General features: G+C 44.2%; 1 long non-coding RNA gene across 1 annotated transcript in view; it reads right to left on the bottom strand.

Annotated features, from left to right (window-relative positions):
- The window catches only part of LOC133082242 (uncharacterized), a 150,579-nt gene extending 138,300 nt beyond the window's left edge, over positions 1 to 12,279 (bottom strand). The window contains exons 1-2 of the long non-coding RNA XR_009698928.1: positions 12,247 to 12,279; positions 10,070 to 10,224 (exon numbers count right to left, since the gene is read on the bottom strand). This is a non-coding gene — a long non-coding RNA (uncharacterized LOC133082242). The remainder of the gene's footprint in view (positions 1 to 10,069; positions 10,225 to 12,246) is intronic.
- Positions 12,280 to 13,979: the final 1,700 nt, after the last annotated feature.

The following is a 13,979-nucleotide window of genomic DNA, read 5'->3' as shown; positions in this document are numbered from 1 at the left end:
GCAGCCTCTTCACGGGACAGCTGGCCTCCCCCAAAGCAAGTGACCCAACAGACTCAAAAAGACCAAGATGAAATATGCAATGCTTCTATATAACCGAGATTCAGAACTCACACACCGTCACTTCTGCTCTGTTGGGTTAATTATGAAGCAAGTCACTAAGCCCAGCCCGGGGGAGGGGATCAGGCTCCACCTTCTGAACGGAAGTATCAGTGAATTTGGGCGCACAATTCTAAAGCCAACTTATGATTCTCAAACTGATCCCCCTAAAACTGAGCTCCTCTGCTGAGTTTACGATTAACCTCTCTATCCAAAACTGTATTCCCTGTCTTGACCAATAACTGCTCCCCTCAAGACCAAGGGGAGGAATATCAGAGAAAAGAGGAGACTGGGACTTCCCTGGTGGCACAGTGGTTAGGAATCCGCCTGGCAATGCAGGGGACATGGGTTCAAACCCTGGTCCGGGAGGATCCCACATGCCGCGGAGCAGCTAAGCCCGTGTGCCACAACTACTGAGCCGGCGCTCTAGAGCCCGCGAGCCACAACTAGAGAAAGCCTGTGCGCAGCAACAAAGACCCAACACAGCCAAAAATAAATAAATAAAATAAATAAATTTATTAAAAAAAAAAAAAAAAAAGAAAAGAGGAGACTGAAACCAAGCAGGGTCCTGAGGGGCCCTCCCAGGTACAAAAGCCTATCCATGTCCCCATTTCTTGTTTGCAGGAAAAAGGCTCCCACCTCCTAAACCTTCCCTGAGTTCCAAAGGGCAGATAACTAAGTAGGGAAGGGAGGGAATGCAGAAACAAGGGAGGAGCAGTCAAGAAACAACAGTGTAGCAGTAAAGCAGGGTCCTGGTTCCCCCTCAAAGGACATACATAACAATACATCTCTGAGTTCTTCTACAGGAAAAAAGGTCCCCACCCAGGCGGAGGATGGTAACTTCAGGCTGAGCACAAGCACGTGGACCCCTGACTCACTGGAACCAGAAGGCTGATGACTTGAGATTCCCAGAACACCACCCAGTTACCTCCCCACCTGCCCATCAGAGGAAGGTTTCACACCCTGCAGCCCTCCCCCCAAATGTTGCCTATAAAAACTCTTCCCCCAAAACTATCACGGAGTTCAGGTCTTGTGAGCCCAAGCCACCCATTCTCCTTGCTTGGCCCTGCAACAGACCTGTCTCTGCTCCCAACTCCCAAGCCACCCATTCTCCTTGCTTGGCCTGCAACAATCCTGTCTCTGCTCCCAACTCTGACACGTGCGTTTGTTTGGCCTTACTGTGCATCAGGCACACGAACTTGGGTTCAACAGCCATTCATTATTCCGTCCTACTACTTCAGTGGGTACCACATTATAGTTTGGATATCATTTTCGTTCAGAACAGTGCAGGTATTGTGCCACCGTATTTTGCGAGGAAGTCTTGCGTATGAAAAGTTTGGCTTTGATTCTGTTGTAAGTTTTCTGAGTTGTTTTGCTTTGCTTTGTGTCCTGTCTGGATTTAAAATACACATGCCATTGATTCTGGTAGTGATGTGCTACGAACTCTTCACGAGCAATGAACTTGCGGATACTGAATGCCGCTTACGAGGGGAGAAACACAGGGTTAGGTTCCTGAGAGCCTCTGGTCACAACATTTCATCAACTGATCAATACATGTGTGATCTTGTTTATTCTGTGTTTCTTTGGAAAGACACCTTATTTACCATATATTGTTGATTCCTTAACACTGGACTCATAGCAGTGTAAGTCATGCCTGAACGAAGTCTATGGAGCGCACGCATTTTCTCCATAAGGCGTACCACGGGCTTCTTGTGCTTAGGGACATCAGATAGCACTATAGCACTACACATGGGGCCACTGTAAACAGCAACATCACTGAAATAAACCACAAGGATGCCAAAACAGGGCACTAAGTAGACCACAAGCGCAGGCTCATGTTTACAGTGTGGGAGCTGAAACAAGAAGACACAGTGTGTCTTGCCTGACCAGCTGGGCAAGTGTGTGTCTGGTGACACAAATCTTTCACCACCGTGTGCGTGTCTACCAATGCCAGTGAAAGGACTGCGAGCACTGATTTTGGGGTTACATGTAAATTTTAGTGCAGACACAAAATTTTGAATCAGATTAAAGGTATATTTTCTTTCTTCTTGGTGCTCAGAAATTTCACGGTGAGGCATACGGTAGGTCTATTTTTATTCACCATGCTTAGCTTTCAGTGGGGTTTTAGGATGCAGGCATATCTTTTCTGTGCACCATTTCTTTGACCTTTCCACCTCTCTGTTTGCTCTGATCATCCTTTTGGAAACATATACTAGTCACGAGTTAGAAAGGTAAAAGGGAGTTGTGGTAGGAAGAAGAGAAAAATGTTTGTGAAAGATTCCAAGGAATGAGGAAATAGTTAAAACACTAATGAGAAGGGGCTGGTAATGAGATTTCAATGGAAGGAATGGGTAATCATATTAACGATTAAAGAAAACTTTTATTGCTTCCATGTGTCAGGCAAGGAACCAACCACACTGTATGAAGGCATTAACTGAGTTCTCCTTTACAGCCCCAATCCCCAGACGAGGAAAATCGGGCTGAGAGAAGGCGAGGAATTTTCCCAGTGCCCCACACCAGCCAGCGGCATGGCTGCACTGGAAGCCAGGTCTGTCTAACTCCACTGGACACGCACTAAACTCACTCCTTCTAGATTGCGTAGGGGAGCAAAGCTGGCCACCCCCAAAGCTTTGCCTCTTTGGCATGAGGATTATTTCTAGCCGAGAACAATCGAGGCCCGAAAGACTCAAAAAGAACGTCTGACCTTCCCCTAACTGCATGAGGAATGTAGACAGAGGAGCTGCCCCAGGAAGGGAGCCGTCACCCTAGATAACGATACTGTGAACTGGGTGTGTAGGTGGGGAGGAACCCAGCAAAGTCTGCCTGTTACAATCCCTCTCTGTGTCCCCCTGTCTCTGCAGGCCCAGCAAACACTTGTTTACAAACACTTGCTCCTCCGTCTCCATGGCAACTGCCTTCCTCCCCTTTGAGGTCCCAAACCACTACCCCAGCAGGCTCTTTTGTCTTAACTGAAGACGGTATTTAAGCGGAGGGGTTCTGCCATTTTGGCGAGTGACTTGAGTTTTCCCGGGTCTCTCCCATGTATACATGGTATTAAATTTTGATTTTTCTCCTGTTGATCTGTCTCAGGTCAATTTAATTCTTACACCAGACAGAAGAGCCTGGAAGGACAGAGGAAAATGTCTTTGTTCCCGACAGAGGACAGAGGTCCTTCACTCCCATTCCCCACACAGGTGCTGCACAAACACTGTGGTTTGATTCCCACCTCAGAGAGCTCCTGCAGGCGTGTATTGCGAATACCCTCAGAGTATTCCCCTGAGGGACTCAGCGTAAAGTACTCAATAACTCACCCTTTATGGGACCCTTTTTTGTGTCTCACTTTTCCGTTCACCTACCAGGCTTTAGACAGCACGTCAGCACTACATTTGGGGGTCATTTTAAACAGCAAAACCACTCAAATAAGGCACAAAGTTCCATAACATGGCACTAACTAGACAGCACAAAGGACACTATTTACAGTGTGAAAGCTGGAACAAGAAGGCAGAGCATCACCTGCCCAACCTAAGCTGGGAAAGCAAGTGTCAGGGACTCAAATTTTTCACCACAAGTTTGAGGTTACCTCTGCAGAAAGTTACTTGTACTGCAATCCTTGCTTTGGGCTCTGCTGGTGAGAAAACCCAAACTAGATCAGTGTTACTCTCAGGATTCCAAACTAGCTAAATGGAGACAATAATTCGATGAGGGCTAGACTGAGACTAGCTCGTCCATGGCTGTGTCCCTTCTGCCTGGTCCAAAATCTGGGCGGGTGTAGGTCTCAAGAATTACTACTTTTTTATTCAAGTATACTTTACTTAAATATTACATTAGTTTCAGGAGTACAACATAGTGATTTGAGAGTTTTATAGATTATATTCCATATAAAGTTATAATAAAATATTGGCTCTATTCCCTGTGCTGTACATTACATCCTTGTAACTTATTTATTTTATACCTAGCAGTTTGGACCTTTTAATCCCCTTCACCCATCTTGCCCCTCCCCGTGTGATAACCACTAATTTGTTCTCTGTATCTGTGAGTCTGTTCCTGTTTTGTTATATTTGTTCCTTTGCTTTATTTTTTTAGATTCTACATATAAGTAAAAACATATAATATTTGTCTTTCTCTGTCTTACTTACTTCACTAAGCATAATACCCTCAAGAATTATTTTTCAATCAATCATTTGCAAAAAGTGAAAATAACTGATAGTCTGTTTCTTTGCCTATCCATACCTTTCTTTTGTGAATGTGAAACTACATCAGCTCGAAATTTAATGTGAGAGGTCAAACAGGTCAGTACAGAAGCCCGCTGACCATCTGGTTGACTTTTTAAACACCGCAGAAACTGTGATTTGAACACCAAAGTACCTCTGACTGACAATACTGAGGCTCTGATGAGAGAGACAAGCATTGGTGGATTCTAAGGAGTCAGGGTCAAGAAAAGTGAAGTCATTTTTTTTCATATCAGAGGCCAGAGTTTATGGAAAGATTGGTGATGGCATCACAAGTATATTTCCTACCAAAAGAAACAAGTGTGTGCGCAGAAGGCTGGAATAAAGTAATCTCGCCAGAGTCTGCTGTACTTGGTCAGGACGCATCCATTCTTTCCAAGCCCTGGGGGTTTCTGCCGTCCCAGTGTTTTCACTTCCTTCCCCCCGGCTACTCCTTCTCTGTGGGGATGTGCAGCCTTCTTCCCGTCACCAGCCTTTAAAAGTGGATGTCCCCACTGCTCTTCTGTTCTCGCCCTCCTACCCAATTCGTGGGTAAGCCCACAGATGTGTCTAACTCCTTCCTATACATGACTGACTTCTAAATTTATTTATGACTTTATTCTGATTTCTAGATCCATATTTCAAGTTATCAACAAGGCATCTCTACTCGAACCCCCAACAGAGGTCTCACATTCATTAAATCCTACCCCTGGCTGATTCCTTCACTCCTACCCGCTTCCCCACATGTGCCGTCCTTCCTGTGTTCCCTGCTTGGGCCAAGCTGAGGAAAGGTCACAATACCTTAGTCTCGGGACCATCTCTGGCCTAAACCATGGACTTGCAAGCGTTTCTAGTGGCTGTCGTGTTCATGACGTAGTGCCCCCGTCCACAAGGGATACGCTGTAATAATCACAGTGGATGCCTGAAACCATGGATAGTACCAAACCCTATAGGTACACACCTGTACATACACACCTATGATAAAGTTTAATTTATAAATTAGGCACAGAGATTAACAATAACTAATAATAAAATAGAACAATTACAACAATATATTGCAATAAAAGTTACGTCAGTGAGGTCTCGCTCTCTCAGAATATCTTGCTGTACACATTGAATGCCTTCTCCAGCCTAACTAAGCACTTATCATGCACAGTGGCCGTCACCTTTGCAGTCTGAGGGACAAGAGCCAAACGAGCACAGATTTCTTTTTCCTTCTTCACAATTTCACAGACAGAAGATTACTTCTTGCTGTTGATCTTAGCAAGCTCAGCATATTTTTTTCTTTATTGAGAACATTCACCGTTTTGCTGAAAGGAAACACTTCATGGACGCTCTTTGGCATATGTGAATTGCCTGCATCGCTACTCTTGTGCTTTGGGGCCATTATAAAGTAAAATAAGGGTTACTTGAACACGAGCGCTGCCATGACACTCAACCTGATAACTGAGGCACCTACTAAGTCACTAACGGGGATTCACTGAAGACAGGGATGATTCCCAGCCGGGGAGAAGGAGCAGGATGGTGAGAGATTTCCCCACACTACTCAGAGCGGCGTGCAATTTGAAACTCATGACTTCTTTATTTCCGGACTTTCCCAATGAACATTTGCCGACCTTGGATGACAGCAGGTAACTGAAACCTCGGCAAGAGAAACCAAGGATAAGAGGACCACGGTACACACCGAATCCTACCGGTCACCACCCTAGTGAGCCAGACCTCCTGAACATGTGCCTCCGTGGGGATGATCAGAGGCTGCACTGGACGAGCCTCTTCACTCCTCTGTCCCCACGCGTGCGCGGCACTTGTGGTCGTCTCTTTTCTGCTCCCCCAGGCTACCAAGGCCTTCCATCTCTTTCCCTAGTCCATCCTCTGTACTGTTAACAGAACAGCCACTCGAGTATGCGAATATGGCTGTGCTAGTCGCTAGTCCTCCTCAGAGGTTGCCTATGTCAGTGAGGACGAAGTCCACGTGGATTTTCATGGTGTAGCGTATCTTTCATGAACTGGCCCGCTGAAGTCCTTTTCCTGCTTGCTGTAAGCCTGCCCATGTGCTTCGTGCCGTCGGCATACTTAGTTATCTCAAAGTCTCCGGTCCTAGACCCGTTCCCATGGACACTGCAGATATGTCTCCCGCCATCTTAAGACGCATTTCCCGGGCCAACTCTCTCTACTTAAGGCTTAGCTTAAAACTCTCTCTTATGGACCTAGAGATGATCATACTAAGTGAAGTAAGTCAGACAGAGAAAGACAAATACCATATGACATCACTTATATGTGGAATCTAATTTTAAAAAAAAGATACAAATGAACTTACTTACAAAACAGAAGCAGACTTATAGATATTGAAAACAAACTTACGATTACCAAAGGGGAAACGTGGCGTGCGGGTATGAATCAGGAGCTGGGATGAACACACAGTACTATATATAAGACAGATGACCGATAGGGACCTACTGTGTAGCACAGGGAACTCTGCGCAATATTCTGTGATAATCTATATGAGAAAAGAATCTAAAAAAGAAGGAATATACGTATATGTATAACTAAATCACTTTGCTGTACACCTGAAGCTCACACAACATTGCAACTCAATTATGCTCCAATAAAATTAAAAAAACAAAAAACACAGCTGTATGTGAATTTCTCTGTGACTGTATATCCTATGTTTTCTCTTCACCTTAAATATACCTGCACTGAGTACTTATCATTTTGGTTTTATTTGTTTTCATAGGAATCATCCCACTAAAGACTACATTATCTGGGGACTTCCCTAGTGGTCCAGTGGTTAAGACTCCACACTTCCACTGCAGGGGGCATGGCTTTGATCCCTGGTCGGGGAACTAAGATCCTGCATGCCGTGTGGCATGGCCAAATAAATAAAAATAGATGCAAAAAAAAAAAATCCATAATGAACAAAAAAATCAAAATTAAAAAAAAAAAAAAGGCTACATTATCTGGAGAGAGGACCTTTCATCTTTCATCTTAGTTTTTGTTGAGTGTGCCAAGCACACACCTACTATTTTCTCAGAGGAAAATAAAAAAAGGGATGCTGACATTTTTCTCTCACCTTGAACTAATGTCTGAACTGAAATACCAAAAGAAGAGTCTGTCTTACCGGTAATGAAAGTATCTTTAGTCCCTCAAGTTACTTTTGTTGATTAAATCTAGCACTCTCCATCCACACTTCCTCTTCAACCTCAGATCAAAACACTCAGTGCAATAAACAAGTTGTTTGGAAGATTTAATGTGGCTTCCGCAGGCCCCCAGTTAGTTTCCAGACATTAAATTGGGGAACTCCTGTTTAATTTACATCTAGACTTAGTACAGGAGTCACTGTGGTAAAGCAATCATTTTTGAAGACCCGGGAGTTCAAACGGAGCTGGGTTTCCAAAACATCATTAATGATGAGACACGGCTACAGCACTTCCTGAGAGTTCCACACAAAAAGGATTTAGAGCAGTTCAAATAGACTCATCGCTTCTGAGCTTCTGTTAGGAAAGAAAAACACAGACAAGAATTCTTCACTCCCTTTACCAAATCTTTTCTGGTGATGAGGTCACAGGCTCATGAAGATGCTCGACTCAACATCACAGAACAGAGAGCCTAGGAAGTCAGGGCTGGTTGAAAACGAGACGCCTGAGTGTCTACTTGAAGAATGTACTTATCACCAAATTGGGATTCTGACAAAGTTCGCTTTTGCTTCATTTGCCTTCCCCCATACAGTGGAAGGAGAGGAGCCTCATTACACATAACAAATGCATCAACAAATGCAGTTGCAATGACTTTAACGTGTAAGGATGATAAAGCCTGGACACAGAACTTGGTTTCCAAGCCTGGAATTTCTGATGAGAAGTTCCTCTCAACACTTGCCAACACATATTCATTTTTTGTAACTCTCAGTTTTATAAGGAAAATTGCTTCTCTGTGCCCTTTCCGGCCCAGACTAACAGCAAAGGAATCGTGATAGCATCAGCATGGAAGAAAGAGTACAGTTAATCATGTACAAAGTAACTATCCAGCCCTGAGAAGCACTGGGCTGTCTGGCTGGGGTGAGGAGTACCTACGGTCGGCAATATTCCATATAACAATGATTTGGGTCACCAAAACAAGTCTATTTTAACTGTTTAAGTCTATCAACAGGGGAAGATTTTTGTCTCTTTACTTTTATTTTAATGACCTTTTTGGGAAAACATGTTAACTAATACTTTAAAACACAGCCCCTTCTCCCCTTTTGAGTCTCTGGTGGGGAAGGATGGGTGAATTATATTCCACACTGGTCAGATCACGGGGCATCATCACCACTGGTCCAGGTAAAGATCCTCTGGCTCTTTATCATGTGTTTCTTTTCATCACTATTCCTCACCCCAATGTTGGAAACTATGTAATATGTTTCACAGGAGTTATTTGCTCATCTGTTTTTATGAAGTGTGTAGCGTTTTATGTGGGTTTCATGTTTATGTAAATCATATTGATATAGATCCCATTATATGTTCATATTTTCCCCCCAAACTGTGCTTTTAACTTCTATCCAACTTTTTCCCTTCATTTGCTCACTGAAAGAGTGGTAGCTTCTTCCTGAAGTCACAACCACAAGGTTACCTTGAAGCTTCTGTATTCCCTTTTAGTTCTGCCATGAACTCTACAACCACAAGGAATTAGATTCCCCCAACAAACTGAGGGAGCTTAGAAGTGGATCCTTCCCTCGTCACGCTTCCAGATGACAACACACCCCACCACATACCTTGACCATGTGAGACCCAAGCAGAGGACCCAGCCAAGTCACGCCCAGACTCTTGACCCATGGAAACTGGGACCATGTTTGAAGCTGTTCAGTGTGCGGTAATTTGTTACACAGCCACGGCTAACTGATACAATTTCCCATAGTGACTTTAGCCTCCTCAGAATCAACTCTCTGATCCAAAGACAACCTGGTGGAACAGAAGCACAGAAGCTCTTTGCTTCCCTTGGTCTTCACGGCTCCCTGATACACCAAGGTCTATGACCCAGGCACCTAATTCTCTTGACTATGATATCAAGTTTACAGCTCTGGGTTCACAAGGTTCAACTGTTTTGATTCAAATCAGTGACTTTGAGCAACTGACTGGCATTGTTTGTACAACAGTTATCAGAGCACCCATCCCATATTTATACAGAGAAGTTTAATGAGATCATTCGTGGACATCTTCAAAGCACCACTCAGCACTTAACAAGCACTCACCAAATAGTCACCATTAGGGTCATCGCAGTCTAACTAAACTTAATGAACGGGAGTTTGTGTGCCACAGAGAACACTAGGTTCTCAACAGTGGATGTTAAAGCTAAATGAATAAACTGAAAGAAATAACCACGTTGTTTGCTTGGGAGAGATGAATTGAAGGAAAATTACGGAATCCATCAAGACCTTCCACTTCTGGACACAAACAAGTGACTGGACTTTGTTCTCCCCCGACTTTTTGATTTCAAGTCTAAATCTGATTTGAATATTAGGTCTCCGCATGTTTAGTCTTGGGTGTCTAGAGCATCATGGACCAGAGGAACCTTCTCCTCCCACTGGAGGGGATGGAACAGTGACAGGCAGACAAACATTTCACACTGAGCCTCGTCGGCCACTTCACGTTATTCTGTAGGAGGTTTACCTTGTTGCAAACGCTTGACTCTCAAAATGCAAAACAGAGGAGCAGAAAAAGGGCCAATTCGAATGCCTCCCTGAATTATGTAAATTTACAAAACAGTGTTTCGTCACATCAAAAGGAGCTGCATACCTGGAACTTTTCACCGTGACAGCTGCAGACAAGACTGGCCTCTTTTCTCTTTCTCCACTCCCAGAGCCATGAAGCATCTTTCATCTTTTCCTGCAGAATCTTTCATCCAACAGTAGCCACTTCCTGTTCTGACCCCTGAGCATGACTCGTTCACCCTGTGTTTGCAATAAACACACATTTTCATGAGCCCTCCAGTTCTCTAATCTCTCCCAGGGTCATGCCAAATAGAACCACAATGAAGTCTGTTTAAGAGACAATTTGGAACACGATAATACATTTCTGACATAAGACTAATCTTGCCATGAAGGATGGTGGTGGCACAAACTTATGAAAGTGGTTTCATACTTTGGGATTTACAAGGAACAGCAATGCGGGGGGAAAGAGCCACTCTCCACACAGCAGCATGATGCGAAGATGGAAAATGTGGACAGATCAGAGGGGAAAAAAAGTGTATTCTGCTGGAGAAAAATTATAGTATCGTGTAGGGGACGGATCATGATGGCTCTTACAGCAAACATGGGCCCCCACCTAGTTTTGTAAATAAAGCTTTATTGGAACACAGGCACACCTAGCTGCTTCCATGTCACATATCTCTGGATGATTACTCGCTACCCCAGCAGAGCTGAGTAGTTGAAACAAGGACCGTACAGTTCATAAAGCCTAATGTATTTACCATCTGACCCTTTACAGGAAACTATACTGAGCCCTGCAGAGCAGGGAGAACACAGGGATTTTGGAACCAGTGAAAGATTCAGATTCCAGCTAGTAATTGCATCTTGTATTTTTGGTATTGTTGACAGGACTCAAACAGGTAGAACTACATCTAGCCCAGAGCATTAGAGGTGCTTCCCAAATGGCAGTTATTTTCCCATCCCCCATGTAGACAATTCAACAAAAAGCAAATCACCGTGTTTCCATACCTCTCACAATGGGTATTATTTCAGAGAAAAGTAAACATAGCAAAAGACATCATGAGTCAGTGCGCTTCTGTGAGAATCAACTACATATTTTCTATATAATATTCACCAAAGTTCAGCTGAGAATTTCCCAACTAGGATTTAATTTAATAAATTACCTTCCATCAGGATGGCAGGTAATTTATTAAACATTACATTTTCTGATAATCTTTGGAGAAGAAAATTTATTGAAAATTGGATCCCAAATACAGGTAAGGATATAATGGAAAATCAACGTGGATGGCCTACTATTTATACCTTTAGGTGACGGGATCCTAAGAATATTATCATGGTCCTATGAGTTTTATCTTTGGTATTCAATTCTAAGGTACAATTTAAATGGAATAAAGGTGACATTGTTCTTGGAACAAAGGAAAATGGCAAAGTAAAGATAACTAAAAAACCATAAATAGGGTGGAAAGGGAAAAAGTACCAAATGTGGGTCAGGCTTTAGACTTGACTTTTATGTTTTGCTACTCTGAGCAACAGAGGCCGGGGTGAGCTACCAGTTCTTCTAAAAGCGGCCCTGCGTAAGGTCATGCAACAGCGTCTGCTGCTTCCACCCACCTCCGCCCTCCAGGGCTCCTCTTGTACTCCTGTATCTGAGCATCGACACGCAGGAGACGGCCCTGCCTTTGGCACACGTCCTGCGCGTTTCATAGCGCCACCTCCTGCTTCCTGGACCGAATCCAACTGTTTTTCCCCAACCCACTCATCCTCGGCCCCTACCTCTTCATACTACTCCACGCCGTTTCTGGTCCCAACGATACACCTTAAGTAATATTCATTTGCATAACCTTGATCTTGGTGGCAAACGAAAGGGGCATTTCTCTAGCACCTTTCACCAAAGTGTCCAAGAACTCTGTGAAGCCTGGCCAGCACGGAGGGCATAACGTCTACTCAAAATCTCCAGCCGGTGACAAGGCAGAGCTCTAGGGTTTCCTTTGCAACGGGGTGCCAGCCCAGGGCCGCTGGCTGGGGAGTCTGGGAGTCAGTGTGAGGGACCGTGTCAGGCCTGGCAGTGGTCCTGCCCCAGCAGACAGCCAACAGCACCACGCGGGTGGGTGGGTGATGCCATCACTGGCCCACTGGAAGAACTCCGGTTGGACGAAACAAACATCATTGGATTAAACAGCCACTTGGATGATGGAACTGCCACAAAGAGGCAGCTCTGTGGGCAAGAGCAGACTTACTGATCGGAAACACGTGTTCAAATCCTACCTCTCAACGTACCAGAATGTGTGTGAACCAGCACGTCCGGGCACGTCCGGGATGAAGACACCAGTCTTGGCTTCAGTCTTGCATATGTAAAATTGCTCCAGGAATGAACAGCCTAGGCTGTTTGTGTGCCAGGCTCTTCAACTGGGATCAAGACACAAAGCATCGTTGCTGGGTGAGGAAGATGAGGTGCCCGGAATGTGAAATCTTCCAGAGAGTGGGGCAGGAGGAGAGCCCTGCTGGTGCCAGAATACCTGCAAAACAGGAAAAGGACAAAGACTTAGCAGCAGTTTACATCTATTGCCTTTAGGTCTCTGACCAAGATCCCCGGAAGAACTTTTTCCTTCAAATGGAAATTTACCTCTTTGAATAGTCCCTTGGAAGAGGACCTCTAATTAGCAGAGAGTCTGCTGATGGGGACCATTTGCAATAGGGAGGCAACGCCCTTTGCCATAAATATTGAAGAGATTAAAAAATCGAATAACAGTAAACACACACACACACCCCTCCTTAAAAAAATAAAAACTCCACGGAAACCTCGGTAACCCGTTTATCCCATCGACAATGAAGCTTGGCAGGTTGCTAATTAGAACAATTCAATTCAACAATTCAACAATTCTAATTCAACGTGTACATTTAAGAACATGTTCAAGCTGCAGTGATTCAATTTCACAAAACACGCATTCCATCAGGTCTGTTTGAGCGTGGCCTCTCCCGTGCCATGATCTTAGAGAAACCGGATTTGATTTATGAGGACTCGGAGGAGAATAGTCAGGGTTCGCCAGACCCCCCCCTTCTGTTGTAATCACAGAGAACTCCTTGCTGTGTGGCGACCACACGCACAGTCCTGGGAGGGGTCCTCCAAGGGTGACGTGGGTGACAGCAGTTTGGCTGTTGTGTCTACACTGATTTTTTTTTTTTTTTCTTTTTCATAAGAAAAAGGAGACTCACTTTTTATTTGGAAGTAAAATGTCTTTTTCCCTAAAGAAAATGACTTTTCTTTTTTCCATCTGTAACAATTCATTTATATCTCCTCAAAATTAGAGTTTTTGGCAGGCTTTCTTTACTTGCAGAAATACAAAACACAGAGAGTCTGCTATGAAATAAATAACTGAGAAGAAGCCAGAGCACACACGCATCGTCTTATTCCCCAAGACCCTCTCCAAAGAGATTCATAGGCTCCCTTGGTGGATATGGGTCTCCACTGGGAAAGGTCTACTCTTCTAGTCTCTGAAAACCATCCTGCTAATTCAAGGAGTGATTCGCCAGGTAGGTTTCAACTGGAATAAGCTTACGGAACATTTCAGATTGCGTCAATTGTGTTGCAACCAAGAGATCAAGAAACAGAAATGAGAGTGATTTCTCCGCCTTGACAGTGGGATGGATTACGCAACGGATGATAGTTAATTACTTACATAGTGTATAAGGATTCTGCAGCAGCCATGCCAGTTCTCTACATGGTAAATCAGGACCAAAGAATGTTTTGTTTCGTGGATAACTGGCTGTATTCACAGAAGAGAAAAAGATCTCTTATCTCAGAGAACCACCTGAGAGGAGCTGGGTTCTGAAGGACCTAGGGACCAGCTGGCTAGAAAGGAAAGTGTGCGGACCAGAGTTGCGAGATCAGAGATGCCAAACCTTTCCACCTTCTGTATGCCCTGTAGAGGCAGGCTGGGCTACTTTAGGATGGAACCCTAACTTATTTTTGCATGACAAAGAGAGCACTTCTATTTTCA

Source organism: Eubalaena glacialis, chromosome X (genome assembly GCF_028564815.1).
Source record: "Eubalaena glacialis isolate mEubGla1 chromosome X, mEubGla1.1.hap2.+ XY, whole genome shotgun sequence".
In the NCBI taxonomy this organism is placed as follows: Eukaryota; Metazoa; Chordata; class Mammalia; order Artiodactyla; family Balaenidae; genus Eubalaena; species Eubalaena glacialis.
This window is presented reverse-complemented; position numbering and strand designations above follow the sequence as displayed.